This window comes from Phalacrocorax aristotelis, chromosome 4, assembly GCF_949628215.1.
Source record: "Phalacrocorax aristotelis chromosome 4, bGulAri2.1, whole genome shotgun sequence".
Taxonomy (NCBI): Eukaryota; Metazoa; Chordata; class Aves; order Suliformes; family Phalacrocoracidae; genus Phalacrocorax; species Phalacrocorax aristotelis.
In genome coordinates, this window is record NC_134279.1 from 82878277 (window position 1) to 82902390 (window position 24114).

Sequence of the window (24114 nt, forward strand, 5' to 3'; positions counted from 1 at the left end):
ACATCCCAGATTCCGTACCTTTTGCTCTTTCCACTCCATGAAATTACCTTTACATACAAAAGCACTGCTGGAAAGAGAGTGCCCATTTATCATGCTTCCTCTTCTCTTGCCAAAACCTGCATCGTGTGTTGTTGTGCCGTGGGCAAGGGAGGGGTGAAGACAGGATTTGCACGGTATACTTGCCACTAGGTAAATTTGGGTTTGTTGCTTCTAATAAAGAAAACCCCTGACCTTTTGTAATCCCAGTTTTCTAATTTGAATTTGTGGGCTTGCTGCAAAGCATAGTTTTTGGCTCTTGGGAGGCTTATTAGCCAAATACATGGTTTCAGTGAGGCTTTCTAGTTGATCCTTCCCCTGTTTCTTATTGCTCTAATGAGCTGAAACGGGTGCATGGATGTTCTGTTGCTGCAGGTCACAACTTAGTAAGTGGAGGTGATGTTTCAGGCCTTGAATGAATTTTATCAATCACTGGAGTGAAACCTGACAATGCGAAAGGTACGTCGCAAGTGCCCTGCTTTCCCTTGGCAGTGGGACACTGATGTTTGGAGCAGCCTCGGGTTGGGGACAGTCCCCTGTACATCACCCTCTGCAGTGCAGACCTCCAGCCTGGCTGATCGCTAAGCGTTCCTGGAGAACAAATAACTCATAGGTGCGAACACCAGACTTTATGCCAAATCCTGAGGAGGGTTGCAGGAGAGGGTTTGCAAAAAAGTTAATACTCGGAAAAAGCCTTTCTTTTTCTGAAGTCTGAACTGTGGAAGTGGCTGAGCTGTTTTGATAGGTGTAAAATGAGAAACTTCGGAAGGGGAAAGAGAAACCCCTGGAAGCAGATGCCTGATGCATAAGGTTTCACCCCAATATTATTTATGTATTCTGCAAAATCAGGCAAGAATACAAGGTTGGTCCAGAAGTCTCCCTGAGAGAAGAGCAGCAGGTACTTCAGGAGAGTATACGTTGGTGTCATGTTCCTTGTTATTCATATATACGCTCTCCTGCTTCAAATGCTTAAGAGATTCAGGATCTTCCTGAGCCGGAGCTATTCTGTTTGAGTCAGCGTTTACTACCCATGGAGTGTAAGCAAAGGGCTGTTCAACACAGAACCCTTACTGAAGGGAAGCTCAGCAGCTGCAGGACAAGCAGGACCATTAGTCCGTTTAGTTGTGCCATCCTTGTGATAAGGATTTCCCTTAGGTGTGCAGTTTTATGGCTGACGAGTGGGACTCTGTGTACTTGGAAGCTGTAGTCTCCAAACTGGTGGTGGAAAAGCCAGGTAATTACGTCCTGGCCCTTTAGTCCCACCTGGCAGTCTGGGTTCCCTTCCTCCCATGCAGAGAGGGAGGTTTAAAGGTATGAATGTCAGCACCTGACCGCATCTGGTGGTTTCAGAATAACCTAATTAGCCATAATCCGCTTACTGCTTGAACCACACACCGGCATTGTGATCCTGTGATGGCATAGGTCTGATATTCACCTTGCCTACAAGTTTCCCTCTGCTAAACCCGTGCCTTTGTGCATCCATCCGCGACAGCAGTTGTGGGCGTGCTGGCTTGGGCACGTTGGCAGGTTTGGAGCAGCGCGGTGCTGCCTGGAGCAGGATGGGAGGGTGCAGAGTATGTATGACGAGGCACTGGCCTTTGGCTGTTTATGCTTATCACGCTTCCTGAGGAGTGTTTGTTAAGACTCTGTCAACTGCTAAATAGGATTTTTGGACAAGTGACATTTTCCCTGACGCAGAAATGCCTGCTTTCTGCCAGAGCACTTGTTTTTTTGAGTCCAGAAAGCATTTGAAAGACAGCGTGCCTTAGACGTCCTTGGTTTCCAGGCAAAACCCATGACTGCTCTGCCTTACGTCCCTTGGGGCTGGGCTTGTGTGCTGGGCTGCGCTCCGTGCTAGCTTCCCTGCCAGCGTGGATGCTGTGATACAGCCCAAGAGCGTCAGACCTTTTGAGGAGTCTGTAATAACGAAGTTCTGTGTCCTTCAGCCACACTGAGACTGAGGCTTGCTTCTTATACCTGTAACTTGCAAGCAACGTGTTTCAGAGGCAGTGATTGAGCCAGCTGAAAGCAAGCTGCTGTTCCTGCTAGAGTTTGCATGTGTTGCAGATGTCTGGCTAGAGGGGAAGGCTGGATGGGCAGGGACCTGTAAACTCTTAAACCACCACATTTTGAAAATTCAAACCTGTAATCTGGCCATCGCTTTACATAGCCCTGAATTGAACGGGATGAGTTTATACGGCAGCTGAAACAAAAGGATGCTTTGCCGCTGAGCGGAGAGGCCGAGGAGCGACGCAGAGGAGCGATGCAGAGCGTGGGCGTCTGCTTCGCTGCCCAAGTCGGTCGGGTCCTTTGCCCGGGAGCTGCGGCGTGTTCCTGTGCTGCCATCTGGAGTGTGCAGGGCGTGTGTCCGGCCTCGCTCGCAGCCTGGACGCTGCCCGCTTGCACACCCGTCTGCTGCTGCCCGGGGCCCTGAAAGCGATGCCTTCTGGTGGTAAATGTTCCTGAGCTGCAGCAAAGGGTTTGAGATCTCAGGCACTGTTCTTAGGGAAAAGGAAAGCTGCTTCTGGTGGCTGGAAATATAGTTAGGAAGTGCAAAATAGATTGCATCGTAAAGCTGTTGTGAAAAATGACTCATTTATTCCTCTTCAAAAATTTCTGTAATACTTGCAGTCGTGTATCTCAAACAGCTCCTTAGCTTTAGGGAGCGGATCCGATCCTACAGTAAGTGCTGTTGCTGAGGCTCTGGGGATTAGGGCGTGCAGATGTGTGTGTTCGCGTCTCACAGAATAGGGGAAGAACTCGCAGGCAGCAGATGCCGTGCCTCTGTGCAGAGATGGGTACCAGATCTGGGTTCCTTCTATCTCTTGGTGTTGTATCTGTTGGTGTAACTCCTCGGCTACCTTGTTTTCCCCCTTCTTTCAGCCTTTTTTCTAGGCAGAAATAAATTTCTGATATTGATATGTTTAAACTGCTAAATCTATTGTTTCAACTAGACGTAAAAGCCCTTAACCTGCCAGACCTGTCCCTCGCCTCCTCTCGAAGCTAGTGGAGTGCTGTGCTGCGACTAAGCCCAGCCTGCGCCTTCAGACAGCCAGGCTGCGATATAAATGGTCAGTATTATCAACCGTTGACAGATTAATTGCTTTCTTGGCTTAAAAAGTAGTTGCTTGGGTTTAATTGGAGTATATGACCTTTAAATGGGAAATGCTGTATCTCGAAGCTTAGGTTTGGCTTTCTTCAGCAGCACGTTCTGGATTGCTTTACCTGCAAATGGATGAGAAGGAAAAGGAGATTTTCTTGATAGTTCAAGAAACAGATATTGGCGTGCTCCCTTCATCACATCAACTGTGCTTTCAGATGGGGATCTGTAATGTTTGTCTTGGGTAGCGCTGCGTTTTGCTTGGCTACTGCTTTGGTTATCTGTTACTTTTGGATATCTGCAGGGAGCTCAGAAAGACCTAAAATTGCAGCTCTTCCACCTTTGCCTGCACAAGTGAGGTCAAATAGGGTTTTTCCCCCCCCTTCTGTAGCTTTCCTGCTGCTGTTTTGGGACTGTTGTTGGTGGGTTTTTCCTCCCTGGTGAGATTGCTTTCTTGCTGTACTCTATTTGCTTCCCATCCTCCCTAGCTTGACGTTGCCAAACTCACTGCTTTGGTTGCCTGTCAGGTTCTTGCAGCACCACCAAGAAGGCTCTGGTGCCACGGGAAAGCCTTGTCATCATCCAGATACTGATGTTTTGTATTCATTTGTAAATCATCTTCCTTTCAGCTCTTTACCCTGAAGCGTGTAGAAGCACAAAGTGTAATAAGAACTGGAAGGTTGCTTTCAGGATAACCCCCCCAATGCCGTGAAGTAGGTCTTTCAAAAGACCTCACAGTTTATTTGTGGGTACTTAGTGCTCATGAGTTGTGTCTGGAGACATTCACCCCCCGCCTGGACGCGGCCCTGTGCCCCTGCTCTGGGGGTGCCTGCTCACGCAGCGGTGGGACGGGATGAGCTCCAGAGGGCCCTTCCAACCCCCACCAGTCTGTGGTTCTGTGTGCCACATCCTAAGATGGGTCATACAGCCTGGGATCTGCTTAGGCCCATCACCTTGTATTCCCTTCCCTCCCTTGCTTAGGGGGTGGCCTTGCTATATAATGTAGCATCCTATGAGCAGCCCCTGAGTTAGCAGAGCTACCTAGGTCTGCCCAGATCCTCCAGTAGTAACCTCCCAAAGAAAACAGGAAGGCTTTCAAATGACAAGAAGATGAAGGGGGGGGAAAAAAAAGCCAAGCTTAATTAGAGTAAAAACTGGGATAACTACTTTAAATATATTAAAGCAACTAAGAAGAAATCAATGAAGCTGGATGAAGTAAAGTCCACAAGCACTGACTCATAAGATATAGAAGGCAGCAGTAAAGCCTAATCAAGACCTTTTTATTTCTGTGTAGTGTGGCAGCAAATGCTGCCCGGTCCCTGGGAAGCCCTCTCCATCCCCCCGGTGCCTGGCTGCTCCTTGCTGCAGGTATCCACTGCTGATCTGCCTTGCCAGGCTGCTGAACGGGCTGGCTTAGTAAAGCAGTGCAAAGGTCTGCTCTATTAAGGGCAGAAAATATGATGAATAGCGGTTGTATTCTTCCTTAAAAAATGATCATGCTTGGGACCTAGGGACTCTGACTGGGTACTGGCAAGTGTCTTGTGTCCTGGTTCTTAGCTTGTGCCTGCAGAGCTGTGGCAGCCGGAGTGATCCAGCCCCTGCCAACAGAAGTCACCTTCTCCTTGCTCCTCTTTGAGTGAACAACGTCCTGGTGGTAATAACCCCTTTTGTGTCCTTATTTCCATTTAGATGGTAAAAAAATATGCTTGCCCAAAGTGTGGCTTAGTATTTAAGAGATTCCTATCAGCACTGTTGCTATCTGGTATGTTAAAACAGTGCTTTTAAGGTTCTCCTAAGGAGAAGCTTGGAAATTCTTTTTTTTTTTTTTTAAATAAATACATTAACAAATACGGAGTGAAATCTCTCTGGTGGGAGTTATTTGTTGCCTTGGTGTTTGGGTGCTTGCTGCAGTGTCTGCCTCTGGATGCTGAGCATCCACAGCTGCCTGGACATTGATCAGATCCCGTTATCCACAAGTCGTGAACATCGGAGGGGAAAAACAGCCTTACAGCCTCTTTATGTCAGGGTCAAGTGCTGCTTAAGGCTTGCTGTGCTTTGAAACGACTTCGCTCTTTGTGAATGAAAGTATATTTAAGCTGAAACGTGTGCTTAGCTCAATTTGAAGCCTAAACAAGCACATACTTCACTTCTTGCTGTGAGTTTTGTAAAGCAAATTCAGAACAAATGTTATTGCTCTCCAAGCCAACGGAGACAGCTTATTTCTGTGCGTGACTGAGAGCTCCCTTCTCTGGTAGCTATGCAGGATTGCTGCCATAGCTTTTTGACCTCCTTGCTGTTCACTTGCTAATAAAATAATTTTTTCACTTATTTGCAATGTCCAAACAAGTTTGGTATATGCTGTCGGGGCATTGGCACTTCTCAAAACAACGGGATGAACAGATAGCTCGTCACAAGACTGACTGTACTGTCTTGCTTAGATGTTTGCATCTAAATATTAAGTAATTTTCCTATTTTTTCCTGTGCTACCATGATGTTATTGTAGGAATTCAAGTAATGAAGAATTGTGTCCTTAAACAACGTGCTGTAAAGCAGCAGCGCTGGTTGATTTTTCTCCCCCAAACTCTGTTAAAGTTATAAATTGTCTTTATAAGTAATGGACCGGTTTGTTGCCAGTTAAGAAAAAGCCCAACCTTTAGTTCACTGAAATGAATTGTAATGAGGGAGGTTATGGGGAAATGTCGGCTTGGCTTGAGCGGAGGAGGAGGAGGGTGTGAACGTGGCTCCTCTCTGCAGTGACAATTGCCATCAGATGGCGATGGGTGGTGGTGGATGAACGCGTTCGGCTCCTGAGCAGCAACTGCAGTTGGGAGCACGCGAGGGAACTGCCCCGCTGTGGAGAACAATTGCTGGCAAATGGCTCCTGCAAACGGGGGGAAGAAGAAACTCTTTGAACAGCTTGAGCGTAGGGTTTTCTTGTGCTGTTGCAGGGGTGTGTGTGGCCTGGTCCATCTCTGGGGTCACCTCCCTGTCACTCTTCTAGTGCAGCTCAGTCTCGCACAAGGGCGCTTGCACCTTTACCTGCACGGATGGCAGCTGAAACGGGTTGTCTTTTAATTGGTGACTCCTCACAGACAGCTTGTGCTCTTTATAAACGCACCATTTCTAGGAAGTAAGTACTAGGACATCTTGTCTGTGTGTTACAGTGGGCTTTCCCCTATTCTGGTGCTGCTTGCTTTATTGCTTGGAGGCTCTTTAATTTGGGAGCTGGAAGTAGAACAAGGGATAATGGAGATGATGAGATTACAGGGGAGAAAGAAATTTTTTTTTTTTTATGGGAGGTGTTGGAGGCTGGCAGAAGCGGTATGGGATACACTACTTGTTTGCCATCCTCTCCTGTCAAGGGGCTTGCGCAGCTCAAGCGTGCAATACTTGCCACGGCCGACGGATGCAGCAGCTTGTGCTGCTCCAACATCGTGCTCCAAGTCTTTGTGCTCAATGCTGGCATGTTTCTGCCTTGCTTTGGAGGCTGGAACTGACTGCTGAATGTGTGTGCTTCTGAGGTGGGCAGGAGGAGACCTGGCCTGGATCACGGCCTGAAATTTTTGGTGATTTACTGGGGTGAAGTTAAAGCTTCCTTGGCTTCACCTTCCTCCTGGGGAAAGGCCTGATGGCTGGAAGCACTCTGGTTTCTGAAGAAGCCACGGCTGGTTGTGTGGCCATAGGCATTGCACTTGAATTCTTCCTTGCTTGTGTTTGCCGGGGTGTAAAATAGGCACGATGCTTCCTCTCAGAGGGAAATTGAGACAGATTGCTGTTTGTAAGGTATTTGGGTAGCTTCCGATAAGAAACGTTTAACCGTTGGTTTAGGTTCTTATTTTAACATAGACATGATCCAAGAAGTATTCTGCTGATCCCAGAGATACCCTTTGAGATACCTACCCTTTGTAAGGTTATACTTCCAGGAATGCTACAGAACACCCGCTCTGGATGCACCTTTGCAAGCGGGACCCAAAGCTTACAGGCTGCCGGCCTCATTTGCAGCACAGCGAGGTCTCGCGAAACGGTGAGCTGAGCTTATACAACCAGGAGGTGATATGCTGTTTCCAAATTGCTTTTGGTTAACTCTGCTGTTCAGGTTTCAGTTGTCTGAGCAAACTTTCCTCTAGCTGATTCTGTGTCTGGCTTCAGCTCTTACGAAACCCGCTGCAGTTGGAGTCTGGATCAGCGTGAAATACTTGGCTTCAGCCTCTCTGCATGCAGAGTTCAACTCGAGGCCTTCCAGATAATGAAGCTGGCCTTGCTTTTAGCTGCCTGCATGCTGAAAAGCGTATTACGCATTGTTCGAGAGTTGCTGCGCTTTGGGGAAGCTAAACCTCAGTGCAGTTCAGCCATCGCAACACAGGGTGGCGGTGCCACTTAAAGGTCTGCTGGCCCAGAGGCTGGCATAATCTCGCTTTTTAGTTTGCTGCCTGTCAGGGCTGTGTCCCTTTGGTGGCTCTGAATTACCTTACGCTCTGTGTGTGTGTCTGCTTCCTCCAAAGCTCCCCCCGCTCTGCTCAGCGAGCCGCAACCTACTGAGCTGGTGTTTGTGCAAGAGCTGGTGAGAAAGCTGGAATGCTAGCAGTCATCCCGTGGGCTAGCGAGCCCCCGAATTTCTGGCAATGGTTAAATCACCCCCGTAGCTGGCACATGTGACTTCACCTTCTCAGTCTTTTAATCCCTGGTTTTGATCATCTTCTTGAGTGAAATCCGCTCTGCGGATCCTGCCAGCTGACCGCTGGCTTGGTGAGGACTCTTGCTGACTATGCAGTGTGCGTGGGGGGCTTGTTTTAGCCAAGCTCTGCCCCAAGAGCAGTCTTATTTCCCAAATATCCGAGTGTCCCCTTCTCCCTCTGGTTTTCCCGTTGTTTCGAGTTTGTCTCTGTAACCCAGAGCTATCGTGACCCCTAAAATATATTGCCCTAAAGCCTTTTTTAGGGATCACACAAGTCCAGGAGCAAAATGTTGCTTGGTGTCTCTTCTTAGAGACCTAAGGAGGGCATTTGGGCACGTGTGGACCATCTTTGTTGCTCGCTTGGCTTTGGTAAGGTCAGTTTTGGTGTCGGCAGAGGCCTCTTCCTTCCAGTTCTTGGGCCGGTGCTGCTGTTCTGTTTAGTGTCTGGTGCATTAAGCTCTTATCAGCACATCTTGCATGGGATTTGTTTTCTTTATGCTGTTTTTTAATAAACAGTCACCTGAAAGAGATCTTAGAGCATGCTCCCGCATTACTGCTTCACCCCTTCCTACGCTGCTGACCCTGTGGCCTTTTTCTGGGGGTCCTCTGCAGCTTGGGTGTCAGTTGACTTGCAGGTCTCTGCTTGGGACTAAGCAGCCTCCTCTGCTGTACAAACATCCCATATGCTGCAGCTCTGTCCCGAAGGAAAGCGTGGCAGGGGAACAGCTCTCGCAGCCCAGCTCTTCCAGGCTCGGAGGACTGGCCTGACTAGGCTGAGTCTGAGTCATTTATTAGTCTGTGACCAGACAAGCAGGAGGAGTGCCTGCACGATCTCTCAGGCAAGGTTGAATCTATCTCATTTTGAAAGGCAAGCCAGTCCACGAAAATCAACACTGCAAGAGTAGCTGACAAAACTGCCTCCCACTGCTTTTTTTTCCTTCTTTCTTTTTTTTTTTTTTTGGGGGGGGTCACTTGAAGTAATCCCTCTGGAAATCTTTATATAGGGTAGGTGGGGAGTCTGGATAACTGACCTCCCCTTATAAAGCTGAATAGCAAATGAACAGGATGTCTGATGCCAAGAAAAAATATGTTATAGGATGGTGTCTGTGCAGCATTTAGGAGGCTGGGATTTTTATTTTTTTCTCTTCTTTAACTGAATTATAACATGCTTCTAGGCAAGCTACTTGGTACTGTGCCTCTGTTATCCAGCTCTGTGTAGCTCTTCCTTGTGTTGGAATTGCAAAGCCCTTGGGTAAATAAGGTCAAATAAGTGTATGGAATACTGAAGGTGAAGACATGCTTTCAATCTTCAGCTTCCTGTTAAAGAAATGCTTATCAGTGGCATGATAGAAATGCACTTCTGAGTGTCTGAACGTCTTCTGATGTTTTGTTGTACTAGCCTGTTACAGCTGAGGCATGAATAAATGAACTATATGCCAGAATAAGCAAAACTGCATCTCCTCACTCCTTGTTGCTGCTCCTTCCAAGTGTTTAAAGGCGGTAATGTTAGCTCCTTCCTCCTGAGCTGGAGGAGGGATGATCTGCCTAGACCCAGGGACCATAGTTGTACGTGTGAAGTTCCTGGTGTCCCAAATGTGCGACAGGCCTCGTGGTTATCTCCCTACCATCACAGGAGGTGGGCCAAGAGAGATGAGAGATGCCAGCATCGGTTCTGTTGCCATCCCATTACCTCCGCTCAGGTGGTGCCTCTTTTATTGTCCTTGCTGCAAGGTATTATAGTAGTAGAGATAATGTCCTTCTCCTGTGTTCCCAAAGCGCTCCCTAAGCTAAAAGTGGTCATGATGCCTCTGGAGCATGTGAGAAACAAGACTTGGTTGACTCAAGTGGGAGTGGAATTACTTGAGTTGTGCTTTAAGCAAAGATTAAAACAGTGCTTTCATCTGCGGAGGTCTTGGAACCTTCTGAAATCTGCCATGTTTGGGAAGATGATGATGGGGCTTGAGAGCAGGACCCCGTTGTGAGAGGTGCTACAAGGTGAAGGGGTCTGGGTGCTGCTGGATCCTGATAATATCCTGTCTCTAGAAGTTGACTAGCTAACAGTCCAGAAAGTGGTCATTCTTAAATAGCAAAATGGAGGAGGATGTTTGACTTGCAAAAAGAAAACCCAGAAGCAAGCTAGAAAATGTCCATCAGTGCTCTCTGCAGGTATTGCAGGTTGTGGGGTTGCTGCTGTTATTAAATAAGCGTTAGCAGGGTGTAACTGTACCCTGAAAAATGAGGAATTACCTGAACTATTTAATCTTAATTTCTGGTGACTGCAATTATTAACAGTGGTGTCCTCTTGTAGTAGAAACTAGCATTTTGTAGATGTAAGTGTTAGGGAGGTGTTGGGCATGGATAATGTGACTCCTGTAATTCGGGGTATTGCTGCCTGGGGGGCTTTCCTGGCATTTATGGAAAAAAGGAATAAAACATTCAATTTGGTTCACCCAATTATTCTTCTTTCCCCTTGGAATGGTTCTAACTAGACCTTTAGAGGTAGCTTTCTTTTCATGTTGCATTAAAATTTCATATAATTTGTCAAGATATAGCCATTACAATGCCAGACTGATTAGAAACACTTTCTATTTCAGTATTACTCTGAAGTAATATTTTACTCTCTCTCTTTGACAATATTTCTGCTTGGATGAGAATATCTGGAAGAATCTCTCTGTTAAATTGTGATCTGTTTCATCATCAGCTTAACAATTTGCTGAGCCCCTTTGAATACTGAAATGCTTTTCTTTAGGGGTTCTTTGGAGGTGGGGAGGGAAAGAAAAGCCTGGTGTCAGTTGGTGAAAATATTCACAGAATCGTGGAATACTTGGGGCTGGCAAGGACCTCTGGAGATTGTCTAGTCCCGCTTCCCTGTTCAAGGGGGAGTCACCTAGGGCAGGTTGCTCAGGACCGTGTCCCACGTGGTTTTGGGAATCTTTAGGGATGGAGACTCTGCAACCTCTTTGGGCAACCCATTCCAGTGTTTGATCACCCTCACAGTAAAAATGGTTGGGTTTTTAAAACTTATTTTTCTTATTCCCCTTACATTTAATGGAATTTTGTGTTGCCTCTTGTCCTGGCAGTGGGTACCAAGAAGAATCTGGCTTTGTCGTCTTTACCCTCCCAATTCCTGTCAGATATTTATAGTCATTGATAAAGATCCCCCCCACCCCCCGTCTCTTCTCCAGCCTGGACAGTCCCAGCTCTCTCAGCCTTTCCTTGCACGAGGTATGCTCCAATCGCTTTATGATGTTAGTGGCCCTTCACTGGACACTTGCCAGTAGCTTCATATCTCTCTTGTACTGGGGAGCCCGGAGCAGTCCCCAGCTCTCCAGCTGCCTCACCAGGGCTGAGCAGAGGGGAGGGATCACCTCCCCTGACCTGCTGGCTAACGCTTTTCCTAACGCAGCCTTAGAAGTCTGTTGGCCACCTTTGCTGCAAGGGCAAACTGCTGGCTCATGGTCAACTTGGTGTCCAGCAGGACCCCTAGGTCTTTTTCTGCTGAGCTGCTTTCTAGATGGTCAGCCCCAGAGGTGGTGGTGCCTGCGGCTGGCTGTTCCTCCCCAGGGGCAGGACCTGGCATTTGTTGACCTTCATGAGATTCCTCTTGGGCCATTTACTAGTCACCAGTGACAGGACGAGAGGGAACGGCCTCAAGCTGCGTCAGGGGAGGTTTAGGTTGGAGATGAGGGAAAATGCCTTCCCTGCCAGAGCGGTCAGGCCCTGGCACAGGCTGCCCAGAGAGGTGGGGGAGTCACCGTCCCTGGGGGGGTTCAAACAGCGTGCGGACGTGGCACTTGGGGCCATGGTTTAGGAGGCCTGGGGGTGCTGGGTTGATGGTTGGCCTTGATGATCCCAGAGGTCTCTTCCAACCCTAATGATTCTATGACTTCTCCAGCCTGCCCAGGTCCCTCCGAGCAGAGGCACACCCCTCCAGTCTGCTGGCCACTCTTCCCAAATTTCTTTATCATCTGCAAACTTGCTGAGGGTGCACTCTTACCTCCACATCCTGTCATTAATGAAGATGTTAAACAGTATTGGCCCCAGTATTGACCCCTGTGGTTATACCACTACTCTAGATCTTCATTGTGTTGCAAAATATTTGAGCAGCTGTGTCTGCTCTTCCCTAGTTTGGTTTAGCTGTGGCATTTTGTCAGGGTAAGGAGAAAGCTGTATGTACCCTGTTGCATGGCAAGATGTATTTAAGGGTGTGCTGCACGGCATATCTGCTGCAGGCTGTAGATTTTCACTGTTATGCCCGTATTAAGCAAGACATGTCTGGTTAGTGTATGTTGTACTGAGAAGTGGCCAGCTTGGAAGACACTAGATGGGGAGACTGACTCTGCTTCCCTTTTTGGTTTCTCCTAACAGCTCTGGAAGCACACAAAGAAAGATACTCTGCCTCCTTTGTGCTTTGAATTTATCTGGTTTAAGATTGCAGTGATTTTGTGCTGTTAAGATTTTCTTCCCTGAATTAAACAACTCCTTGGGACCCTTTTTTTCCTTCTTTAAAAGGAATATACTCGCATCTAGTAATTAAATTGTCTCTCAATCTCTCTTCTGAATAAACTAAGGGGAGAGATCTCTCAAAGTGTCCTGACCTATCCAAGGCACTTAATCCAGCCTGCAGCCTTTTGTAGTAATTTTTTGGTGTGTTTTGGGACTTGCGTAGCTCAGCGATGTGCACATTCAGTGCTCTGGTGTTAGTAATCCCTTTGCATCTGGGTGCTGGTTGTGGCTGGGGTAGAGTTAATTTTGTCCACAGTAGCAGGTACGGGGCTGTGGTTTGGATTTGTGCTGAAAACAGCGTTGACAACCCAGGGATGTTTCCGCTCCTGCCGAGCAAGGCTTGCACAGAGCCAAGGCCTTTCCTGCCTCTCACCCCACCCCACCAGCGAGGGGCTGGGGGGGCACAAGGGGTTGGGAGGGGACACGGCCGGGACAGTGACCCCAGCTGACCCCAGGGACGTCCCACACCACATGGCGTCATGCTCAGGGTATAGAGCTGGGGGGAGGAAGGAGGAAGGGGGGAGGTTGGGAGCGATGGCGTTTCCTTTCCCAAGTCACCGTTAGGTGTGATGGAGCCCGGCTGTCCTGGGGATGGCTGAGCTCCTGCCTGCCCGTGGGAAGGAGAGAATGGATTCCTTGTTTTGCTTTGCTTGTGTGCGCGGCTTTTGCTTTACCTCTTAGACTGTCTTTATCTCAGCCCATGTGTTTTCTCACTTTTACCCTTCCGATTCTCTTCTCCATCCCACCGGGGGGAGTGAGCGAGCGGCTGCGTGGGGCTGAGCTGGTGGCTGGGGTTAAACCATGACACTGAGTTACCAAGTAAAGGTAACCCACATTGTCGAGGTTTCAGATACTTTGGTTTCTCCCTTTAAAAAAGCCCCCTTTGGCTTCATTAAAGGTCAGAGTGAGAATCAACCAGAGACAGAGAGCAGATGACTCCATTAAACTTTCTTTCTCTCATTATAAATAGCGTATCTGATGTACATCTACTCCATTACTCCGAGTGTGCTCTTCCCCCAGCCTCTGCCTGTCATAAAGGGTTAGATGTGCTGGAACACCACTGCAGGCACAGCAGAAGGGAGATTAGAACATTTGTGGTGGCTTTATGTCCCCATCCTCTGATTTCTGGTGGGTTCGTGTCTGCCCCCTTATTTCGCCACTTTGCCTAACAATAGTACATATGGTATAAACATTCAGAAACTTCCTGCAAAGTAAGTGCAACTAGGGTGTATCATTAGATTTCTTCCTTTTTTAAACAGTGTTGTTTACAGGCATTGTAAAGATGATTCATCTCTGTCTTAATGGTAACCAGCTTGGATGGGATGAAATTTATCTCGCTTGGTTCTAGTGAGCATTCCTATCCTACACATGGTGCAAATCAACTGTCCTTCCAACTTGAAAGAGCTTGAGAGAGTAGGGCCTGCTGACGCATCGCTTTTGTTCTTGGGGGAATTGTTTCCATTGTGCTCACAGAAAGAGGAGGGAAGTTGAAAGCTCTGCTCGTGACCAGTTCTCTCCATACTTGCCTCAGTTGGGGGCATTCGTGTTTGTTGTAGCTGTTCTGGCTTGCCTGGCTTTGGGTTGCTCCTTACGTTTCCTGGCTCTTCTGGAGGCTGAACGCTAATTTGTTCAAGCTCTTGCTCTTAACGTCTTTTACGTCTGAATTTCATTCTTTAACAGGGACATTATAACCAAGTTGTTCCATTATATTTTCAATTAGGGTAATTATTCTTCATTTCCTTCAGAATCCTGTCTGGCACAGAATAGCTATATTCCACCCCGGAGATGGCTGTGGCTTTATGGTGGCTCTATTTTTCCAGAAACGTATAATCTAAAAGTGCTTTGTTGTCATGAGTGCACGCTTAAGAAGTCTTTAGAGTACTTTATAACTAAAGACCTGATCTTGTACAACAGAAGCAAATGGGAATTTGTCTGTTGCCATCAGTGAAAGCTGAGTTGGGTTCTTTGAAATCCTTGTAAAAATCTGGAAGGATTCAGTACCTGGGGTCAGAGACGCTGCTTCTTTCAGCTTAGGGCTTAGTACAGCATTGGTTAAGATGAGGTGTTTCCAAAGAGCTTCAGCTATTCTGTAGGTTGGACCTATAGAAAACAGGGCTTCAGGGGATCTCAAGAAGCCACCTACTCAGTCCTCTGCCTATCTGAGCAGGTATTTGGTCTCTCCAGCAGCAAATACGTCTAATCTGCTCCTGCTTGATGCTTTTCTAATTTATTCTTAGAAATGATTAGTTTAAAGAGATTCCGTAACATGCCTTGATGGTCCCTTTTGGATTTCTGCCACTCTTAAGAGTTAGAAAACTTTGTCTAGTGTTTAACCTAATTCTGGGCAATTTAAGCCCATTACTATTTTTCCTCTCTTCAGTAGGCGCAAATATTTGCATGGGAATGTGAGGCTGGGCCTCCTCTGGTAGTCATACATCCCAAACGCTGTTGCCTTTTAATCCAGCTTTCCTCCCCGAGGATGTTGCTGTTGCTGTGTCTCGTGTCCTCCAGATGAGTTTGCCGGAGTAGGCATCTATAGTTAGAAAGAGGATGGGCTTTCAGTTACGGCATTGCAACTTAGAAGTGAGCAGCAGCTTGGGGATGAGGTTGAGATTTGTTGGCAAGGAGGGGTTTCCTCATCCGAAACTCGGCGTTAAGTGTCCCAAACCTCAACCCTGGATCAGTTGGGACAACAGAGGCTTAAGGCAGGGTTAGTGACTCTCTTTTACGGAGGTCTTTTGGTTTTGTTGGAGTCCAGAATGCTGCTCCTGTTGAGTGGGTCCAGCTCAGCAGGGCTGGCTCAGCTATTTCTGGTTTTTATACCAAATGTATGCCATATATTGAGCTCCCAAGCCCTAACAGATACACTCTGAGCTTCTGCATCTGGTTCTTGTTCTTAGAGCTGGTCCTGACCTGTTGTTTTGCCTTAGAGTCGCTTCACTTCCCTCCTCAGCTGAAACACAATCTGTAAAATATATTTCTGACAAAGCTTTTTGGAAGCTTAAATGAAAATTCATTGCCACTTTGGGACTCTTGTGCATCGTTCAAGTCTTATTTTGACTGGTCTGGGGAATGTGGTGGACAAATGAAACAATGGAGAATACAGGAGGAAGGTAACATGCATAAATGCATTCTTCCATTCCCAGTTTTATCTTTTGGGGAAGCCATTTCCTGTACGTTCATCAAATCAGGTTGATTTCTGAGCGTGTCTCCTACAGAACCGCTCTGCTTTTTGGCATGTGTAACTGCGTGTTCGCGACCCAAGTCTTCTCAAAGTGAACCAAAGGACTTCTCATTCTTAAGCTGAGCTAGCGCACGCGGGGAGACGCTCAGCTGCAGAAGCAGAGGTACCTGGTGCCGCTTGCGATGCTGGGATGCATCTTGGCTGGCCTCCAGCTACCTCTCTAAAAAGCCACCGGTCCTTTGTAGGCCCTGTGTTGGGTTGACATTCCCTAGGCAGCTGTCCCAAAGGGTGCCAGGCATCCCTATTAGGCAGCTGAAGCCTACGTGTTTTCTAATCTGAGACTTGCATGTGAATTTTAGAAAGCAATTATTGGACTGTAAATGAGAGCAAGCTTTCTCTAGCTCGGGCTGTGCTGATGGGAGAAATTGGGTCAGCGAGGTGCTTGTCTCTGCCAGAAGTCCCTGTTGCATAAAGTTTCTTTCTGGAGCCACTTGCGTGATTAGTCCTAATCTGGTTTGACTGAATTGATCAAGGTTACAAAAACATTTAGAAATAGCCTCACTCTTTTTTTGGGGCACTGGTGGTGCGGGAGAGGGTAGAAGGGCTGGAGCAGGAAGGCAGAAGTTGTTCGTGGGACTGGAGCAGGAGCTGGCAGAGCTTTTTCCCCATCAGAGCTGTGTGCAGAGCGCAAATCTGCTGCTGAAAGTCAGGAACCGCTCGACACAATGAGTTGGCAGCGAAGAGCTGCATTGTGCCATCTCATTCAACTTCTGCCTGCGAGTGAGACCTTGAGTTGACCTTGATAACGAACCGTGCTCCTCTGCAAGAGGAAAGGAGCTGGAAGCTGGTGCCGCTGAGCGCCGCACGCTCCCAGGCAGGGATGTCCATGCCAAGCGCTGCTTCCTCGCACGCCGTACCGCCCGTGGAGGTGATGGAGGCGGCGAAGCTGCTGCTCTGGTCTCAAAGGCCACGCGTGAGCGGCGCGCAATCCGTGTGTCGCGCTGGCTAGCGTTGCTGCCCCGGTCCTCTCGCAGAGGCACTGGTACACACGCTTCGAGCGTGGAAGTTATCAGTCCTGCTGCTGTCAATTTTAATGCGCTTTGTGTGGTTTTTAGAATGCAGCGCTTTTAGTATCGTGCATGTCTTGAGGATTTGTTGTGCCTCTGTTGGATGTTGTGACAACATTGCTTCACAGCAGAAAGGAGGGTCCAAGACTTAAAGCCAAGAATGCACCAAAAAAAAAAATCATCAACTTGTTTAAACAATGCATAAGACAACAAAATGAACTTTGTTAGTAGGAAAAAACCCTTTTATTGGACAATAACACAGCAAGTATAGACATTAAAATTTTTCTGTGGTAATCTAATCTGCTTTTATAGATGTAACGGCTAAAATATTAGTTCTGTAAAGTTCATAAAAATTATATTCTGTTATCAGTAATCTGATTTGTGGCTGCTTTGGGAGGGTGCCTTTCTTTTCATTGTCAAGTGTTTGTTTTCTCCCCTTTCTTGTGCTGCTGATCGGGTAAATAGCACAGCGAGAGAAGAGTGGTGTCCAGCAGAAAGTGCTTGTCTCCGAAACTGCCACCCTTGTGATGGAGCTGGTCTTCATCGCGCGGCACTTTGGGAGCGGGGAGTGAGACGTGGCCAAACTGCAGTACCTTGTGTTCCCTCTGAAAGAGACAGGGGCAGCGTGCGTGGTTTTTAACTTGATGTCTTAGCTTTTACTTTGGATGGTGAGAGGGTATTAAAAGCTTTTTAAGAAGGGGGTAATTTGCACCAAAAATATTGGCATCTTGTATCCAGTTTAGGAAGTGCTTCTTCCCCGTTCTTCCCTCTCCTGCAACCTGTAGGTATGGGCTGAAACACAGAGGCTGATGCTTTCTGGAATTTGGTGGTTCAGGGAGACTTTTCAGTCCAGCAGTGGCTTCGGAGGGTGGTTTGCCTCTTGCCTTGCCCTGGTACTCCTGTGTGTAAGTTTTAAATCACTACGCTGATGTTGGGACTGGTAGAGTCGCTTGTTCTGCAGTGTCTGGGCTCAGGTGTGACTAGAGCTCATGTGGTGCTGATAAAGACTGTAATATAAAAGATACTTTCCAGAAGACAAGGGTTTTGCATGTTAATATCCCTACTTTGCTTTCACGCAATGCTTTCTCTTCTGTTCTCATGATATTATACCCACCCTGGCTCTTGCAGTGGTGGCTTCGTGGGTGCTGTTGTGGCAGGTACCTCTGCATGTGCATGATAAATTGTGTTTTAATTTGGCTTTTTCTCGGTCTGCTCGGCCTTATTCTGTTAGTCATTTGGAGTTTATGGTGTGTTTCTCTGGTGAGGCTGAAATGGCTCTCGTGTAGGGTGTGGGAGGTGTGAGGTTAGACTGATGCTCCTGCCTGTGCTACGCTCGGCTCTGGTCTCTGGCAGTTCAGGGATGAGAGGCTCTGTGAGGTTTCTAATGCTTTGACCCTGCCTTTAAAAAAAAAAAAAAAAAAAAGAAAAAAATAATGCCAGAAGGTATTTTAACTGTTGTTGAACTGCTCTACCACCCCAGGCTGGCGGTGCTGCCTGAGAGTTTGAGGTCCTGCAGCCTGTTTCCCCCCTCAAGGCAGCATCAAATCTTCTCTCATCCCTGAACAAACATCTCTTCAACTTGTTTTCAAACTCTGATGAAGGGGGTTTCCAGTGTCCCCGTGTGCTTTGTTCCAGGGCTTTGACTATCTTCAGGTTCGGTTTATCACAAAATCTAACCTATTGCTTTGCAAATTGATCCGCTCTCATCCTTCCCATAACAAGTCTGCAATGTTCCTCACCCTCCTCCCTCCTCGATGCAGTGGAGGTCTTTTTCCATGGCTCTGAGCTTCCCGTGTCCCTGGCAGCCCTTTCTCTTCAAATCTATCCCCAATTCCTTTGGTTCTGCGTGGGCCAATCGATAAGGTGCCACGGCAGGTCGCTGGTGCGGAGTTTGCGGTCCCTCCCCTCCGATCCCGCTGTACTTGTCCTGCTGATTTTGCCCTTTCCTTGGGTCACTACCATGCGCTTGCCTTTATTGACCTCTTGACTTCTGGAAACGCTTTCCTCTTTCTCGAGGTCTTTGGCTGCCGCTTCCCAGTAGGCTTGCGACGCCCTTCACTTTGGTGTTACCAACATGTTTCAAAAGTACAGCTTGCATTATATTTTCCAATTTGCTAATAAAACCGCTGAAGAAAACCAGGCTCAGAACAAATGCCTGTAGAAACCCCGATGAAAAGCTCCTCTGGTTGAGGCCAGTCATTGACAAGTAACATCGTTTTTAGGATGGTTTTTGTGTACCACACGCATGTGGTTTATGGTAATTTTCTGTGCTGCGTTCCTCCTGCAGCGCTTGTGAGGATTCCCACCGGGGCCGTGCCAGGACTTTGCTGAAATCAAGGTGTTCCCAGCTCTTAAACCAGGGTTATCCTGCCATATAATATAGTGGTGCTCTTCAGAAACTGCTCTGTCGTCTACTCCAGGATCTTGTGATAATGGGGTAACGCGGCTATTTTGCTGCATTTTACAGTGATCGGAGTGATTTCTGTTGCAGACTGAAAATACGATGGTGGTGTGTGCAAGATAGGTGGGTCTAAGTAGGAAAAATACATGCGGGAATGTTTTCTGAACTGTAATAATGAAAAGCATTTATGATTAAACATTTTCTACTTCTCCAAAAAAGAAAAAGTTGCTTCTTTCTCTGTATTCATGACATAAACGTAAACCTATGTGGGTGATACGGCAAAACAGAGTGGGCCTAAATGCTGTTTAATTAGCAGAACGAAACTGGAGCAAATTCTGCGCTTGTTCTTCCACTGAGGTAATTTCAGGTGTAACAGGCCACGTAAGTGGGGTGTCTTCAGAGTACAGCTTGCTAGTGCTGCATCAGTACACGGATAAACTCTGTGAAGCACGAGGCTTGCAGCTGTGAACTCGGACAGTTAAGATATTAAACAGGTATTAGTCTCGCAAACTTTCTTTGACCTTTTTTCCATGGAGCTGTGGCACCACTCTTGAATAATTTTTTCTTTTGCATTGCTCAGTAGTTAATTTGTTTATTACAAAAGTTAGAATAAGATTAAACAAACTGCTAATGCTTTTATGTAGCTTAATGAGAAGAAAATGTTTCTGAGGGATTAAAACCACTACAGAAGTTTAAAGGGGAGGGAAAAAAAATAAAATTCAAGTCCACAACAGACTCAGGAATTTGTTCCACTTATTAATTGAAAACAAAAGCGAGTCACTTCTGTTCCACTGTCCCCAGAATGTCCTCCTTGCATTGTTCCAGATCTCTTTCATTTCACCCCCAGAGACTTCCCTCCTCTGTACTTTCAGCTGAATTTATTTAGATTCCTTCTGAGTCCCTGTCCTGCAGGCAGCTCTCGTTGGGAGCGAAGTTGCAGGGTCAGCTTCGCGGCTTGGCCTTCTCCAACACTGCCCGAAGCCCTCTCCTTAACCAGTTGAGCACGAGACATAGGGAGGACATGCAAAGCTAGTTCCTGAATATTTCCTAGCGTTAATTTATACATGTACAATAACTTTAAGCTCCTTGGGCATTCTTTCCACGTGTGGATGGTGTCTGGCACGGGACCTGCCAGCCTGAGACAGCCGCATGGCGTGTCTGAAGCACGGCTGGAGAGAACGTAGGTTGTGTTGGTGCTTGGCGGCAGGACCCAAGATGTCCTGCCTCTGACCGCATCTTCAGGAGATTTGTAGCTGACCTTGTTGTCTCTTTCAGCCTTCTCTTGGGCTGTGTTCCCCAAACCTTTGCTCTTCCCCCAGTGTTTGCTCTTGGGGATGATGAAGCGATTGGGAAGGCAGCACAGTATCCACTGCAACGCGCGGGCCGGGTGCAGGCAGAGGCGAGGGAGGCGCTGGGGTGTGGGGGGAGTGGGAAGATGTGAAAGGCTCAGCATCAACACGTTGTGCTTCTGCGTGAGCTCCTGCTCGCTTTCTGCTGCTGGGAACATGGCAAGGGCACCTGAGCACCTGGCCGTGCCACAGGTCTGTGCCTGCGGCATCCCCGTTGCTAATAGTTTAGCTGCTTGGTGTGGGCCAGGTTCGGTTGTCCCTGTTTTGGGGGAGAAACGTGGCAATAACGCAAGGCTGCAGGTGGGAACTCGTGATGCGTTTGCCTGTTACGGCTTTCCTGAAAAGACTTTTCCAGTTGACCTTTTCAAAAACAAAAAAAACCCGACAAAAAAAATGAAGTGGATTTTTTTAATGGATGCAGAAATTGTGAAACTTAAGAATACAATCCAAGAACTTTTTAAAGTCATCTTAAGTGGTTTTGTTTTGTGAGTGTACTTTAAAAAAAAAAAAAATAAACCAGACAAATCTGTTGCTGAGCATAGTCTTCAATCGGAGAATTACAGCCTGCTCCGGCATTATAAGTGTGTGCAGGACAGACCTCTCTTTCTCAGGCTTTTTTAACCAAAAGGCTTTTTGTGGCAGAGGCTTATTACTAAAGCTATCAGAGCAGCAATTTTTTATAGCAAAGAAAAAAAAAAAAACAGCCTCAAGGATGATTTTCTATAGCATTGTCACAGTGCTTTGTTATTTACAACCAGAAGAATGAACAGCCCAAACCAATTTTAATTTTTACTTTTGTTTTCCTTACTTTATTTTTGCATTGTGTGCTGTCGTGACTATTAGTGGGCATAAATATACATGTAAGATTTTATTTTTCCTGCCTAGAAACCTTTTTGTGCATCACCTTCTAATACCTTCTGCATTACTAGTCACTTCAGGCCGGTTAACCGAAGATCCAGATCAGGCTATGATTAGTGCTTGAGCTAGGAGAGATGCTGCTAGGAGCAGAGTGCAGGTGCGGAAGAAATGAGGTAGGTGGAGCAGCTGGAGGGGCCTGTCGATCCAGAACAAGGCGGTGGGTGTCCCAAAGGGTCGGTGGGCAAGAAGTGGGAAGTGTAATGCCCCAGATGTGGTAATCTTGAAAGGGAAGAAATACGTAATAAAGGTGCTCGGTTGGGTGGATCAGGTGTGAACCAGAGTTGGTGTTGAGAAAACTGGTCACTGCTAGATAGGTAACAGTGCACGGTCGTCAAGGGTATGGGATCACAAGGATGGGTTTCCAAGACTGGTGCTGTAGCTCGGGCAGCGGCAGACACAGCTGAGGAAGGTGGATCTCTACCAGAGCCAGGAACCAAAGATGATGATGGGATGATGATGAAGTTAGTGACTTGAGGGGTGTTTTGAGGGGAGAGATTTGTTCTTCTTGCAGTCAATCCCTGCATTGTTTATTTTGAGCTGAGGGTCACTGCACAGTCGCCGTAGTCAGCTTGTGTGCTGATGTTCGCTACGGAGCAAGAACCGGACATCCCGTAGCTTTGGAGTTGACATCCTGAAACTTTGGAGTGCGGTTTGGTCTGGGGCTCGCTTGGCTGTTGCCTGTTTGTCTGTGTTTCAGGGAGGATGGAAGTGAAGGATGCTGGTTCTGCATCGGAGGGAGGGATGTAGATGAGTAGGGGAGCTCAAAAGAGAAGATGCAGGGTTTAAATAAAAGCTAAAGCTGACCCCTAAGATGCTGCGTTTTGTTGCTGCCTGTCACCAACTTTTTTTTTTCATACTAGAGTTTGGTTTTAAAAATCTTAATAAAGGTCTGATGACTAAAACCCTTTTAGGTTTTAGGCTAGCCATCTTCAAAGGAAACTTTTCTTAGAGTTACAATTTCGAGGTGGTTTTTCCATTGATAGATGCCTCTATAAACGCTGATGGTATTTTTCTTTGAATGCACACACATTCACTTGCACCCATAATTACTGTTGGCTTTTTTTTTAGTTTGTACTTGAATGAAAACACACCTTGTCTCGCTTTATTTGCTTATTGTATGTGAGTTATCTTTGAGTGAAGAGTTCGGCAGGGCAGAGGTTGGGTTGAGTTTCATGAGACCCCGCAAAGACGCGGTGCAGCACTAGATGGCACTCTGCCTCCAACTTTCCTCCTGTCCCAGCAAAACTCCCCGAAGCTCTAAGGAAAAACCACGAGCATCGCGCTAGTGGTGGCATTCGTCTGCTTTTAGGAAGTTATATCTCTTTTTTTCCACCGTTAGCACCAAACAGCTTCTACCTTGGAATAAAGACGACAATGTGGTCACCTTTGAAGACTTGTGCTCTTGGTGACTGTGTTGTTTTACACTGAGTTTTAAATAGGCTTATAAAAATTTGTCTCTTTGGTTTTTTTTTTGCTATTGAGAATGGTTTCCTGAAACTGTATAACTGAAATTGCTAGGGCAGGTTTCAAAGAATGATAATTAAGTAGAGTTCCTCCAGCTTTTAGTCCTGTCTTGGTATTTTTTTTTTTTTTTAATTACTTTGAGACCTTTGTGGATTGGAGAATCCCACCTTTGCCAAAGTGACTTGTGAACACAGATCATGCCGAAGGAGCACATTGCTTTCTGCAGGCGCACAGATTTAATGTGGCCCATTGGATTCATCGAGTTCTGGTTCTTTCCGAAGTGTTGCTTGTCATTGCTGCGATTAGTAATTTTAAAAAAAATTTATTTTTCATACTTATGGCTTGTTACAGCTCTGTCATTCCCCATATTTTATCTCTAATTGCTGTATGGAGTCCAGTGAATAATTAATTTAGCCTTACTTTCTGACACAGTATAAGTTCAGACTGGGTACGGTAAGCTCGCTGCATACTTAGTTTTTTCAGACTGGGAGATAATTCAGTTTTAGGAGTTAACGCTGCTCCTCAAAACACTAAAACTTCACAAAGACAAGTCTAAGGGTGGAATTTCCACACTCCATAGAAAATATGTGTTTACTGTTAAAAAACAACAACCCCCATAAAATCCCATACCGTTTCAGGGCGTGACCCAATCCCTCTGTTTTCTAGAATAACTTTCACTTATTTTGCAGTTATGATCTATTGCTTCTGCACAGCAGCTCTTTCCGCGGATGAGAGTCGCTTTCTAGGCTGCTTTACCGTTGGCAATAATCACCGTTGCCAGACAGCGAGCGGTGCTAATGGGCGGAACGAAAAGTGTTTTAATGTGGCAATTCAAGCTTCTCTTCCCGGTGACATGGAATTTAAGAAAATATCAAGGAGATACATATACATTTTTTTTAATTTCCACCCTTAAATTTAACACTAGTGGTTTTGTTTGCTTGCAGCAAAGGTTATGGGCTACCTGCAGCTTGCACGTACGGTGTCTGGGCTTGGGGTATCCCCTTCAGTTTGGGTAGTTCTCGGCTGTGTTGCCCTTTTGGCAACACTAACTATGCTGACACAACTAGGGGTGCGAAGGGGACTGGGTTTTGGCAGCGGTATAGGTGATACTTCTCCGTCGTAGATTTTCCCCCAGAAGCACAAAGAGAACCCAGTAAATTGCCCAAGATGAGTGCTCAGCGTTACTGCACACGAGAGCAGAGCGCCATCGGAGATGGCTGAGCTCAAAGCTAGAGCGTAAAGACTTTGCTTCAGATGATTCAGTGCTGGCTCATCTGTGTTGCCGCCTCTGAGGGAACATCAAGCTGGTGTTTGACAGGTCAAAAAAGGAAAAGGCGGGAATAGAAAGACTTTCAAACCTGAGTTTGGTGCCTGGCACATGCAAATAAAAAGCAGAATTATCCCTTTATCACAG

The 24114-nt window shown here is 46.8% G+C and overlaps 1 protein-coding gene across 7 annotated transcripts in view; it reads left to right on the plus strand.

The window, feature by feature from the left end:
- EXOC6B (exocyst complex component 6B) overlaps positions 1 to 24114 on the plus strand; it is a 306224-nt gene that overhangs the window by 28406 nt on the left and 253704 nt on the right. The gene's annotated exons all lie outside the window — the stretch shown is intronic.